Source organism: Macaca nemestrina, chromosome 14 (assembly GCF_043159975.1).
Source record: "Macaca nemestrina isolate mMacNem1 chromosome 14, mMacNem.hap1, whole genome shotgun sequence".
NCBI lineage: Eukaryota > Metazoa > Chordata > Mammalia > Primates > Cercopithecidae > Macaca > Macaca nemestrina.
In genome coordinates, this window is record NC_092138.1 from 75,239,611 (window position 1) to 75,254,567 (window position 14,957).

The 14,957-nt window shown below is 37.1% G+C and overlaps 1 pseudogene; it reads right to left on the reverse strand.

Moving 5' to 3' along the window:
* Nucleotides 1-8,195: 8,195 nt before the first annotated feature.
* LOC105481102 (olfactory receptor 13C7-like) lies at nt 8,196-9,157 on the reverse strand (annotated as a pseudogene).
* Between the last annotated feature and the right edge of the window lie 5,800 nt (nt 9,158-14,957).

A 14,957-nucleotide genomic window follows, 5' to 3' on the forward strand; every position in this document is an offset into this window, starting at 1 on the left:
TAACATCATAATCAATGGGGCACAACTGAAAGCTTTACCATTAAGATCTGGTAAAAGGCAGAGATACTCACTGTCACCATTTCTACTCATTATAGCGCCATTAGTACTAGCAAGTACAGTCAGACAAGAAAAAAAAAAAAAAGGTATCCAAATAAAAAGAAAGAAGTAAAATTATCTCTATTTGCAGATGACCTGATACTATATGTCAGAAATTAATCTAGCTAGAACAAACTAGAACCCCAAAGATTCTACCACAAAAACTGTTAGAACTAATAAATGAATTCAACAAAGTTAAAAAGTACAAAAATAACATAAAAAATCAGTAGCATTTCTATACACAAATAACAACCTAACTGAAAAAAAATCAAGAAAATCATATTATTTATGACAGTATACAAAAATTGAGAAATAAATTTAACAAAGGAGGTGAAATAATTTTATACTAAAAACTATAAAATGTTGATGAAAGTAATTGAAGAAGACACAAGTAAATGGAAAGATACCCCATGTTCATAGATAGGGCAGATTAATATTGTTAAAATGTCCATACTACCCAAAGCAATATACATATTTAACACAATTTCAATCAAAATTCCAATGGCATTCTTCAAAAACAATTGTTTTAACTCCTGTAATAATATGGAACCACACACACAAGCACACACACATGCACACACACACACACACACACACATAGAGCCAAAGCAATACTGAGGGGGAAAAAGCAAGTTAGATGCATCACACTTCCTGATTTAAAATTATATTACAAAGCTATAGTAATCAAAACCATGTGGTACTTGCATACAAACAGAAATAAAGATCAATTGAATAAAACAAAATGCCCAGAACTAAATCCAAACACTTATATGAACTAACTTTTAACAAGGTTACCAAGAGGACACAACAAGGAATGGGTAGTTTTTCAACAAATGGTGCTGAGAAAACTGGATTTCTACAGGCAAAAGAATGAAATTAGACTCTTATCTTATACCATACACAAAATTCAACTCAAAATGAATAAAATACCTAAATGTAAGACCTGAAATCATAAAATACCTAGAAGAGAGCATAGGGAAAACTCCTCAACATTGGTCTTGGCAATGAGTTTTTGTATATCATACCAAAAGTTCTGACTACAAAAATAAAAATAAATAAGTGATATTAAATCTAACAAAAAAACATGTTTGTATAGAAAAGGAAACAATCAGCAAAATGAAAGACAACCTACTGACTGGCAAAAATAATTGCAATTGATAAGGGGTTAACATCCAAAATTTATAAGGAACTGTTGCAACTCAATGGCAGAAAAATGAATAACCTGATTTTAAAATGGGGAAGGAACTTAGACATTTCTTTAAAGAGGACATAAAAATGGCCAATGGGTACATGAAAATGTGTTCAACACTACTAATTATAAAGGAAATGCAAATTAAAACACCATGAGATATCACCTCACATCTGTGTGATTGGCTATTATCAAAAGATAAGATATAACAAATGTTGGCAAAGGTGTGGACAAAAGGGAACCCTAGTTCACTGTTGGTAGGAATGCAGACTGGTATAGCCATTATGGAAAACAGTGTGGAGGTTCTAAATAAATTAAAAATACAACTACCATATAACCCTGCAATCCCTCTTCTGGGTCCATACCCAAAGGAAATAAAATCGCTGCCTGGTAGATATCTGTACTACCGTGTTCATTGCAGCATTATTCACAATAGTCAAGATACAGAAACAGCCTAAATACCCACTGATGGGGAAAGAAAATGTGGTGTCTATACACAATGAAATATTATTCAGCCTTTTAAAAAGAGCGAGAGATAAAGAAAGAGAGGGAGATTTTGTCATTTGCCACAACATGGATGTACCTGAAGGACATTACAGTAAGCCAGACTTAGAAAAGTATTGCAGGATCTTATTCATTTGTGGAATTTTTTTTGAAAGAAAGGTCATACGCACAGAGATGGAGAATGGAACATTGGTAACCACAGGTGGGAGGAAATGGGATGGAAAAGAATTGGGGAGATGAAGATCAAAGGATACAAAATAGCAGATATGTAAGATAAGCCCGTCTAGAGATATAACATAAGAGTACTAAAGTTAATAAAATTCATTGTATTGGGGTTTTTTGTTTAAATAAGTAGATTGTAGCTGTTCTTGTCACACAAAATAGTAACTGTGCAAGATGGTTTATTAATCAGCTTCACTATAGTAACCATTTACCATCTATATATATCCTAAAACATCATGTTGTAAACCTCAAACCCCAAAAAAATTATTTTAAAAAAAGAGTAAGATTTATTTAGACTTTTTAGTTCCCAGACAAAAATGTCAAATTCTTTGGCAGAGAAGGCGAAAAGCAGCTAATCTTTAGGCCTAAAAAAGAGAAAAGGAAGTAAAAGAACTTAATAAAATACACTAAAGAGGTCATTAGGTCTGAGTAAAGCAAATGTTCACATCAATATTTATCTCTAATATTCAGTTAAAGAGAAAATATATTAGTTGACTAAAGTCTACTTGGAGAATATTGGCGATTTTCTCTGTTTCAAAAGCAATATATGATTTTATTCAGAATGTTTTTCTTTCATAAAAATTTCTGCTTGGAATGACTTTTGAGTTGTAATATATAGTGATGTTTCTTAAGATATCATCGCCCCTCTAATTTTATATTCTTATCCCAAGATTGTAAGAGTAAATTTTTAATTAATTTTATATATATGGTGGTAATTTCTAGAACACAGTCAACACACCTTGGAAAATAAAAATTGCTTTTTGTTTATTTTTAGTTTTGCCACAGAGGAAATTCAGTTTGTAGCACACATGAAAAGACTGATTCAAAATCCAACTTCAGAATCACCCAGCACTTTGGGAGGCTAAGGCAGGAGGATGGCTTGAGCTCAAGAGTTGGCTAACAGCCTGCGGAACATAGCAAGACCTCATCTTTACAAAAAAAAAAAAAAAAATTGAAAAAAATTGAAAATTAACCTGGGCATGGTGACATGTACCTGTGGTATTGGCTACTCAGAAGGCCAAATTGGGAGTTCGAGGGGGATGTTGCTTAAGCCCAGTAATTCGAGGCTGCAGTGAGCTATGGTCACACAACTGCATTCCAGCCTAAGAGACAGAGCAAGACCCTGTCTCTAAAATTCAGAATCAAAATTGCAATTCTCCTTCAGAGAAATATCAGCATCATTAATAGGCAAAATAACCTTTTTATAATACTTTTTTAAGAATGTCTCACAGTTCCTCTTGTCCTCCTGAAATACTTCCTTGTATTTAATTTATTCCTCAAACTGACTCTGAAATTAATATAGAAAATATAGACTAACAACAGACTTAAACACTGGCTGCCATTTATAACCTGTGTGACTTTTATATAAGCCTAAATTTTCTTATCCACCTTATAGAGCCATCTGGAGCTAATCCCAGAATGCAGAGAAAATATCATATCCAGCATTGAATCCCCAGCCCCTAACATGCACATACACAGTGCTGAATACAGCAGTAATCCACATAAAAATGAAGGCAACACATATATTACATTATTTACAGGCATTAATTAATGAAAACAGTTTTTAAAAGACAATTTACATATGACAGCTAGTACAGCTCATGGTATATATAATGTATTAATTAAGTAATATTACCTAATACATCCATTGTTTCTCATTTGCTCTCTGATTCTCGAAATTAAGGACATTAAGCAAGGATTCTGGTGTCTATATCCGAATGAGGCAATGAGAGACAATCATGTATTACACTTGCCACCAGCATTAATTAATGAACAAGAACTTAAAAGATAACATGTAAATGACCTAGTTACCTAATATATTTTATGGTAATATTACGCATTATTTAAATATGACTGCTCATCTCCCCCCTTATCTTTCTTATTTGTCCTCTGAGTTCTGGAAATAAAGTAGTTAATCATAAATTCCTGGGTGGTTTGAATAAGGTACAGAGAGGAGGGAGCATTCGCAGGAAGTGATCAAAGAGGACTGCTAAAGGAGATGAACTCTGAGGATCAGTTTTCACTTTGCCTGCTCAAGGAAGGAATGGGCTACAGGTGAACTAAGGGTTGGAAGAGACTAAATGGCTAGCTTTGTATTTAAAGGATGAAAATAAAATATAATGAGACCCTCCCATGAGCCATCTGCTTTCACATAATGCCTCATTTAACCTTTAATGGGCTAATAAAACACTCAAATCTACTGAATTATTCCATGCTATTTAACACTTATGACATGCTCACCTCTGGCCTCAGGGGGATTTCAAATTTTTTATTCATTGTCGCATATTCTCCATTGGAAATATCAGTCTACTTTGATTTTGAGGTGTATTAGGAAATCATATAGGTAGGAGCAGCCTGGAAGCCAACACAGAGAGAGAGAAGTACACTCTAGTCATAAAATGTAAAGGGGAGGAATTCTGATTCTGTTAGTGTCACTTTGGCTGAATAAGTTCCTATCAGACTCAAGCACCTCAGAAATGACAACTATAAACTCTCTGCAAAAATTCTTTAAGAGTATCACTTAGAAGAAGTAACATTTTGGTGTGAGTTTCACATTTTTATGGGTATAGGCTGACTAGGCACAGCATAGGTTGGTGGAAATTCTGATAATAAAATGGCTCTTTATGGACAAACCAGCAGAATTCTGGAGAAACAGCCACCATAAAGAAAGGGAGGAATTCCAGAAAGCAGAGTCCCAGCAGAGGAAACATCAAATTCTGTGCAAAAATTTGCCCCAGTTTTCTGATTGACCCCTGCACCATACAAGTACAATCCAGCTAAATACCAATAAGTTTATATACAGGGATCCCTAGGTATCTATGAGGGATGGCTTCCAGGGCTCCCATGGATACCCAAATCCACAGATGTTCAAGTCCCTTATATAAAATGGCATAGTATTTGCACAGAATCTACACTCATTTTCTCATATACTTTGAATCATCTCTAGGTTACTTATAATACCTACTACTATGTAAATGCCATGTAAATACCTGTTAAATTGTATTTTTAATTCATATTATATTGTCATTTCTATTGGCTTTTGCCTGAATATTTTTGATCCAAATTTGTTGAATCCAAGTTATTTGAAACCCATAAGCATGGAGGGCTGACTGTAAAAACATAAATACAGATATATAGATAGAGATCTTGAACTGAGATGTGTATTGCTAACAAAAAGATCAAGTTTGTAGTTTGAGTCCAACCTGATTACTCCTAAAGCAAAAACATCAAAACCATTCAGAGGAATGTAATGGTATTCAGAGCCTCCACAATATTGTTCTAGGACAACCAGTTTGCCTGTCATATGGGTAACAGACCAACACACCGAAACAGTGGGAGTTGCAGCAGAGAAAGAGTATAATGATTATATGGTAGTCAAATGAGAAAGTGGAAAGGAACCTTAAATCCACCTCACCAAGTAGTTCTGGCCTGGAATTTTTAAGGGAATTTTGGCAAATAGGGGGCTGAGGAGCTAATTGCTTAGGGTGTGTGGAATGCAATCTTTAATAAAGATGCAAAAACTGGATTTGGGGGCTGAGTTAGTTCCTCAGAGAGGGTCTTCAGACTGGCTGGCATCGGTGGGCCCATTGGAATGCAGGATCTAGAAAATATCTCAAAATGGAAAACTTGACATTTCTTAACATTAAAGATGTTATCTGTAGAAGTTAGGACATTATGGCAGGAGCTATGTGACTTTTAAGTAGTAATCAGCTGTACAGAAGTGGGCCATAGGGCAGTCTGGTTAATGTTTTGCTATGTTTCTACTTAAAGCTTATGCTTTTGTTAAACCTAGCAATTTAGTTTTATCAATTTTATTAGGATGGTTTCAATATGACATTCACACATCTAGGATATGATGTTTTTTTCTCTAATAAGGGCAGGAATATATGTGGATCTTAAATCTGTGTAATGCTCTCATTCATGTTTGCTGTTTCTTCACTGTTTCCTCAATTAAAGTAAAAATTTTAAACCAAAGGGTCAGGAAAGCTATTTGAGAAATTCAAGTCTATTTACAAACAGTCAAGAATAGAATGGAAACTCCAAGAAATTGGAAAGGTACTCAATACCCTGAAGCCTATAAGAAATAAGACAAGGTAAGTGCTAGAGGCTGATGAAGGAATGTAAAACAGGCCTGACTGAGGATTTATCAGCAAGAGATTTATAACTTTATCATCTCCAGTGCCAAAGTGAGCTTTCTAAAACACCAACCCCAAAACATCAGTTTCTTTCTTATAACTGTTAGTAGATTCTATTGTTCACTGCAGTGGTTTAAAACCTTTTCCTCACAACAGAATACTCACTTTCCCAAATAAAATATTATGTGGAACCTCAGGACATAAAACAGACAAAAGTAGGGACAGGTAGGAGGTTGGGGGTATCATAGATCTGACTTCTCAGAATTTGCTCATGAATGTGGTAGCCCTGATTCAGCCTCCTGGACTCAAGAGAACAGAGGGTCATCACCTCAAACCTGTAGAGGTATTGACTTAGATTAGTATATGAAGCCCTGACAATTTGGCTCCAAACTACCTTTCCAGTCTTCCCTGTCACTGCCCCAACAGTAAAACCCAAGTTCCAACCGTTCCAAACTCTTAGTAGTATTCCACATCTTGGTACTGTTTCATCTGTCTAGAAAATTCTTGCTTACAAGACCAATAGGAGAACTGCCTTTCCTAGTTTTTCCAAGCAGAAATGCCTTTCCCTTCCTGGGACTTCCCCTTCAAGGGATTTACGCATATTCCGCTATAAAAGCATTTAACATACTGCATTGTAATTGTGACCCATCTAAGTCTGTGACACACTTAAGTTACCCTCATCCTATGGCCAGTATCAGCATGATGATACTGCAAAAGAAACTGAATCCATAACCAAATGTCTTAAAGAATGTTGCACATCTTTATTGAGATTATCAAGACACACTGAGGTAGGGTCACATAAAACCAGCATCAAAACTTTCCCAATATTCCAAGTAGCTAATTTTTCCTTTTCCTCTAATCCTATTTTTGCTGTATCAATGTAAATATATTCCCTTCTATCTTCAAAATCTCCAGTATGCACTGGGTTCTTTCTCACTGTGTTATTTCTTTTCTAGAGACAGTTCAAGCCCTTTCATATGACAATCAGCTTATTTAAATTATTACAAATCCAACCATTATTCTGCTCAGCCCAACAAAGACCCAACAAAGAGTCCAGCTTAGAAGGGAGGAGAGAAGAAAAAGCCATAAATAAGTATTCTTTAATATTTTTGTCCCCAGTGTATGCGTCAATCTGTATTCCACAAGACTGTGCTCCCTAACCGTGTCTTCATTTTAATTTCCAGGTTGTCTTATATTTTTATATCACCAATACTTAGCACAATGCCTGAGACAAAAATAGGTATTCAGTAAATACTGGTTGATTGAATAAGTAAATGAGTAATAAATGACTGAGTGAATGAGTGGAATGCTCATATTCCACAGGAAATTCATGTAATTGCAAAAATACCTAACTTCTTACAACAGTAAACGCATTATCACTGTGTTCTCAGAGAACTATGCTATCAAGTTATTTAGAAATAAAGTAAGTTTTTTGAATCATTTAACAGTAATGTTTTTCACTCAAAGACATCACTGCTCATCTATTGAAACACAAGGCAGGCCATATTTCCCCATCATCTGGGTTGTCTGCACATTGCCTTAGAAACACCTCTGCACAAAAGATGGCTTGCCAGTTTGCAGCCAAAAGGAAATCATCCCTGGGAAAAATAGCTTCATTTTTCCACTTCTTCTCCCTCTACTACATATATACAGGCTAGGTACCTATCTTACATGATACTTTCTGCTTGATCTTCCTAAGAATAGTGTAGATAGGGGATAAAAGATTAAGTTGGTAAAATGGTACTTTCTCTTAGATTATAGAATTTACCATTCAAGGAATAAACTAAACTCTGTTAGCCATGAGAAGGAAGGTGTTTGGATGAGAATCCTTTTACCCATAAGTTTCTGTCCTTTTCCTTAACTCTGTCATGAAGAGAAAAGGTAACTCAGTCCTGGATTTCCCTCTTTCTTTTAAATATTACGAAGAGAAAAATGAGAATTTTGGGAATTAGTGGAATCATCAACCCTCATATTTATTTTGGAACCTCCGGGTGAGAGCTAGCCCTACATTCAGAGTAAAATAATTTTAAAAATAAAGAAAGAAGCATTTACATTCCTTCCGAGAAGCATTTTTGACAAAGTATACTCTTCACAGCTGCCTTCACATCTTTGTTCCTCAAACTACAGATGAGAGGATTAAGCATAGGTGTCACCACTCCATAGAAAAGGGAGATGATTTTGTCTGTGGCTTGTTCTTTGTCTGCTCCAGAAGAGTCTTTAGCCTTGGGCTTTGCATACATGAAAAGGATGGTTCCGTAGAATATAATTACCACTGTTAGGTGGGCAGAGCAGGTGGAGAAGGCTTTGCGCCTTCCTTCTGCAGAAGGAATTCTCAGGATGGTGGAGAGAATACAAACATATGTAACAAAAATAAAAAGTACTGGTCCTACAAGAAAAATCATATTAGCAACAACCATGCTAATAATATTTATGGAGATATTAGCACAGGCCAATTTTAAGACAGCCAAGATTTCACAAGTAAAATGACTAATGACATTGTCTCCACAGAAAGGAAGCCGCATTGCAAGGGAGGTTTGCAACACAGAATTGGTGCCTCCCCCAATCCAGGACCCAGCAGCCATGGATACATATGAAGCCTTGCTCATGATGATAGGGTATCGTAGAGGTTACAGATGGCCACATCGCGGTCAAACGCCATCATACTTAGAAGGACACACTCTGTTGCTCCCATAGCAAAAGAGAGAAACATTTGCGCTCCACACCCAGAGAAGGAAATAGTTTTCTTTGAAGTTAAGAAGCTGCTGAGAAAGAGTGGAATAGATGAACTAGTGTAGCAGATATCCAAGAATGATAAGTTACTGAGGAAAAAGTACATGGGGGTGTGCAAGTGGGTGTCATAAACACTCACAATGATGATGACTCCATTTCCCAACAGGGTCACCAAATACATACATAGGACCAGCACAAAGTAAATGGCCTCTAGCTCTGGGTAACCAGAAAGCCCCAGCAGGACAAATTCTGTCACAAAAGACTGATTGGACTTTCCCATGCTAATATTTTCTTTCACCAACAGGAATTCTATAGTGGCTGGAATGTGTGTGGATCTTTCACAGCAGTGTCTGTAAGAATCATCTGCATTCTTGAATGGCTTCCCTTATGGGTAATAAAGACCTGTAATTGGATACACAAATAGCACAAGAATATGTTACGGCCCTCTAAGTTAAGATCAGTTAGACTTTCAGACTTCATGAAGGAGGCCCCAGCTCTCAAAAAGAATATTCTTGTTAGAGAATAGATTAAAAACACATGCAACTGAGTTAGAATTATGTATCTCATTTGCATTATAAATTTAAATTATTTTAATACAGTGTTACCATATTTTGACCAAATAATCCAGAACAAATAGAAAATGTCTGAAATATTACTAATGAACAGATATCTGACCATTTTAACCAACATTATTATCTGTAACTGAATATTTTTCTTCATGCTATGTTATACCTAACAAAATTGATGTTCTTCAGTTACTAAAACAAAGTTGTATGTGAAAGTTCTGTTTCAATGGTAATTTAATCTTAACTTCAGAAGAGTCCTGTGGGCTAAAAGAATAAATAGAAGAGGCTGACTCTCTTTTCGGACTCAGCCCCCCTGCACCCAGGTGAAATAAACAGCCATGTTGCTCACACAAAGCCTGTTTGGTGGTCTCTTCACACGGATGCGCATGACATTTTGGTGCCGTAACTCGGATCAGGGGACCTCCCTTGGGAGATTAATCCCCTGTCCTCCTGCTCTTTGCTCCCTGAGAAGGATCCACCTATGACCTCTGGTCCTCAGACCCAACAGCCCAAGGAATATCTCACCAATTTTAAATCGGGTAAGCAGTCCCTTTTTTACTCTCTTCTTCAACCTCTCTCACTATCTCTTAACGTCTTTCTCCTTTCCCGGACCCCCTTCCTGCTTTTCTGGAGGGTAAGAACCCCCAAACTCCTTCTGTGTCTCCACTCTCTCTTTTCTCTGGGCTTCCCTCCTTCACCATGGGCAATCTTCCGCCCTCCATTCTTCCTTTTTCTCCGTAGCCTGTGTTCTCAAGAACTTAAAAGCTCTTAAACTCACACCTGATCTAAAACCTAAATGCCTTATTTTCTTCTACAATGCTGCTTGACCCCAATGCAAACTCGACAGTAGTTCCAAATAGCCAGAAAACGGCACTTTCGATTTTTCCATCCTACAAGATCTAAATAATTCTTGTCGTAAAATGGGCAAATGGTCTGAGGTGCCTGACCTCCAGGCATGCTTTTACACATCGGTCCCTCCCTAGTCTCTGTTCCCAATGCAACTCGTCCCAAATCTTCCTTCTTTCCCTCCCGCCTGTCCCCTCAGTCCCGACCCCAGGCATCGCTGAGTCTTTCTAATCTTCCTTTCTACAGACCCATCTGACCTTTCCCCTCCTCGCCAGGCCGAGCTAGGTCCCAATTTTTCCTCAGTCTCTGCTCCCCCACCCTGTAGTATCTTGTGAAATTCCTTTTCCTGGCTCATCCTGGCTCAAAAAGCACCTTGTAACCCCTACTCCTGCCCGCCAGAGAACAACCCCCCTTTGACTGTAATTTTCCTTTACCTACCCAAATCCTATAAAACGGCCCCACCCTTACCTCCCTTCGCTGACTCTCTTTTCGGACTTGGCCCGCCTGCACCCAGGTGAAATAAACAGCCATGTTGCTCAAAAAAAAAAAAAAGAATAAATAGAAGAGACATTTTTAGAGAAAATGACTTTTGGTTATTCCTAATTTAGGAGAAATACGAATACCTGAAATATCCTCCTAAGAATATTGACTAGCGAAGAAGTATTACTTATAAAAGAATAAAGGAAAAAATTAAGATAAAATTATTCTTGTTTGTCTTTTTCAATACAGATTAGGAAATCTTTCTAGGTCACCCTATTGTTCTGCCTGATATACACAATGAATAAAAAGTTGACCTCAGAAAAACTCTAGTGTACGTTTCTCAATCTATAATCAAACCATAAATAAATGTATAAATTAAAGAATTTCAGGAACAAGGGATTTGCTCTTTTACCTCTAAGTATGAGAAAATACATATTGCCTTCTTCCCACATAAAAGTCAGCTTCCTCTGCTCTAACCGCTGTTCTGCTGATCTCCCTCTCACTGCATATTTGGAAATACCCATGATAATGAGGGGTAGGTCACTCAAAAAGCTCTCAAACATAGCAATTTGCTCTAATTATTTGTATCCTTATTTGATGTAATATGGAGTATTTCTATATTTAAATGCCAAAACCAGAAGTCCTACTTTTTTTAATGAGATTGCTAGCCTGCTAGCCTCCTACGTTCCATCTCAATAACTTCACAAAGATAACTAAAAGAACTATCTGCTTCTCAGTTCTCATTAAAATCAAGTAGCTGCCATTGCCTCTGTAAAAGCCAATTAATCATTGGCAAAGTAGAAACTAGTTCTAGTAACGATGAAAGCTGGGGCTCTTGGCAGTCTGTTCACTAGCAGAGGATCCTTTAAAAGACCAGCCAGTGAAGCACCAAAGCAACTCAAAGTGTTGGCTGCTTTGAGGATGCTTCTAATCCCAAAAGTAATTTAAACCTCACAATGTGGATTGGACAGAATTTTTAAACTCTCTAATTCTTTTGGGATGAAGTCCCTCAGAAGCAATTAAAACAAAGTTGTTAATACAATTTAATTTAAGTGTAACTCATAAAACAGTAACAATTATTCTAGCTTTACATTCTCTGGGAAGAGCAAGTTGAGGAATGCTACCGAGGTAAAACACCCAAGACATGGAAATTAGAATTCACTATATCTGATGGAGAGATGTAGCAGTAATCCGTGACGCTTAATTCAAAATGATGCTTTGTTCTTAATAAATGAACTGTTAATCACATTTATTTTGACCATTAATCCTGGAGTCTCAGAATCCATAAGCTTCATACTGGTCTCATTGGCCCCTCCAAACACCCATAATCACATGCATGGTCATTTTAATTTTGTTCACTCATACCCTCTGTTCAAATATATATACAATATCCCAACCTCATTCAACCTGTCATTTAGTTACGTCCACACTAGCAGGGCATAACATGAGTCCGACCACACAACAACTTCCATGAGTGAGCAAGCCTTACTTTACTTTTTAACAGGAAAAGAAATTCTGACTTGAAGTAATTCTTTACAAGACTTATCATGACTATCTTTTGAAATGAATATCAACCCTTAAAGAATTCAGTTATTTTACACATATACGACAAAATAATCTTTCAGCATATAAACAAGTGGGATCACTATGTGTACTGTTAAAAAGAAGGGAATAAACTTGGACAACAGTGCCTTTTTTTGTCAGTGGACAATATTTTTAAAAAGTTACTGAGCAAGAGATGTAACATAATCCTGAAGAATGGGCAAACTACTTATGCCACGAAAAAATGGTATTATATGCTTCAACAAATCAAATTGGAAATAAAAAATTCTGAGTTGTTAACTTTATACAAGGACATGTTCAGTATACTGGTTCATAAGGCAGATGTTGGGCATGTTTTCTCACTAATCAACACTCAAGGGACAAAAGAATTAAACAGGTCAAATGTGACACTGTAGAAGCTATACTACAATGTAAATGGAGGATAGACTGTAACTGCAAAACAACTTATAAGCAAACTCTGCAAAACAAAAAAATGTCAAGGAGAGCCAAATCATTCTAGAAATATAATTTACAAGGTATGTAATATAGATGTTTATATTTATTTAATTTTTTTTTTTTTTTTTTTTTTTTTTTTTTTGAGACAGGGTCTCATGCTGTCGCGCAAGCTGGAGTGCAATGGCACAATCACAGCTTACTGCAGCCTTGACCTCCCAGGCTCAAGTGCTCTTCCCACCTCTCTTCCTCCCGAGTAGCTGGGACTACAGACATGTGCCACCATATCCAATTAATTTTTGTATTTTTTGTAGATTTGGGGTTTCACTATGTTTCTCAGGTTCATCTCGAACTCCTGGGCTCTAGTGATTCTCTCGCCTTAGTCTCCCAAAGTGCTGGGATTGTAAGTGTGAGCCACCACACCTGACCAGATGCTTATAATTTATTACAAACAACGAACACATTTTAAATATAAGTATTATCCATGCAATATTTTTATTTTATCTCAGCATACATATGCAAGGAAATTAGAAATAATTCAAATTTAACGGTGTCATGTATTTTTATTTGCTAATCTGGTAACCCTAACTTTCTGTGACCAAGAGTCACATGGCATTCAGTCCAAGCCTGACTCTTCCATCCAGCATCACTGTCAGTTCCACTACTCGCAAGCATTGGAGAGAATATGAGACCCAGATCTCTGGGCATTACTACTCATAATAATACTGTAAAACAGTACTATTTTCAGGACTTTCAAATGAGAAGCAGAGAATATTCAGTCTTTGTCTGTTTGGGCTGCTATAACAAAACACCAAAGACTGAGTGTTTTGTAAACAACAGAAATTTATTCTTCACATCTCACGGTTCTGGAGGCTGAGAAGCCCAAGATGAAGGTACCAGCAGATGCAGTATCTGAATAGGGCCCATTCCTCATAGACATCTGTTTCCAATGGAGACTCACATGAAGGAAGGGGTGAGGAATTTTCTGGGATGTCTGTTCTAAGGGCAGTATTCCCATTCATGAAGGCCATACCCTCATGACCTAATCCCCTTCCAAAGGCTTGACTTCCTAGTACCATCACCTGGGGATTAGGACTTCAACATATGAATGGGAGGGGGGACACAAACATTCAGTAATTGCACAGTGTATTTTGCTAAGCCATTCTAGTGGATACAAGATTATAACATCATTTGTTGTCTCAAATGTACCTAGCCACCACATAAATATCACCTACAGCTGCAACCCTCCATCCCTCTCCATAATAGTAAGAAAAAACAATTAAGATGAACTTATAGGTTCTCATGATCAAGTACTCTTCAATATTTCCAAGCCCTAGTCTATCACCTCATGTTCTCTCCAATTTTATTCAATTCAGTAAACATTAACTGAAGCCTCCCTTGGTCCAGGAACTATGTGCCTGCTTCGGCCTTAGATCTCATGAATTACAGCTAATCCCCTGCCAGATACTATAGCCTATTATAAGAATGGCAAGCCAGTGTCTAGGGTCTCACTATCTTGGGTCAACTCCCCAAATGCCACCTGTCTATACTCCAAGCAGAACTCTCCCTGAATTCTTTCTTCACATTGCTCTGCCTTACGCTGTACTCACACATCAATCCATGCTTTTCCTTTAAGTGGCTGGCGCAGGCCGCTTGAATTTCCTCTCAAACTCTTAGGTATATGGTATTCAAATGCCTCCTTCTTGTCCCTCAGGAAGCTGGTATACCTGTCCATTTCATTTTGTCTAAAGACAAACTAATGATATATGAATAATTAAGTACCTGGTACAAGCCTCTTCTTTTCCCTAAAATAGTTTACTTCACTAAACTATGGCTATATTTCATCTAAATTGTGAATAAAAATTTTATTTCATGTTATGCTTAGAAAATTTTGTCTCAAAACCTTGAAGTTAGATAAGGGTAAGGTTGTTTTGGTTTGTTTTCTGGGCTTTTTGTTTGCTTGTTTTGTTGTGTTTGAGACAGGATCTCGCTCTGTCACAGAGGCTGGAGTGGAGTGGCTCAAACTCAGCTCCCTGCAACCTACACCTCCCAGACTCAAGTGATCCTCCCACCTCAGCCTCCCAAGTAGCTGGGACTACAGATGTGTGCCACCATGCCCAGCTAATTTTTTGTATTTTTTGTAGAGATGTGGTTTTGCCGTGTTGACTTGGCCTCCTGAAGTGCTGAGATTAC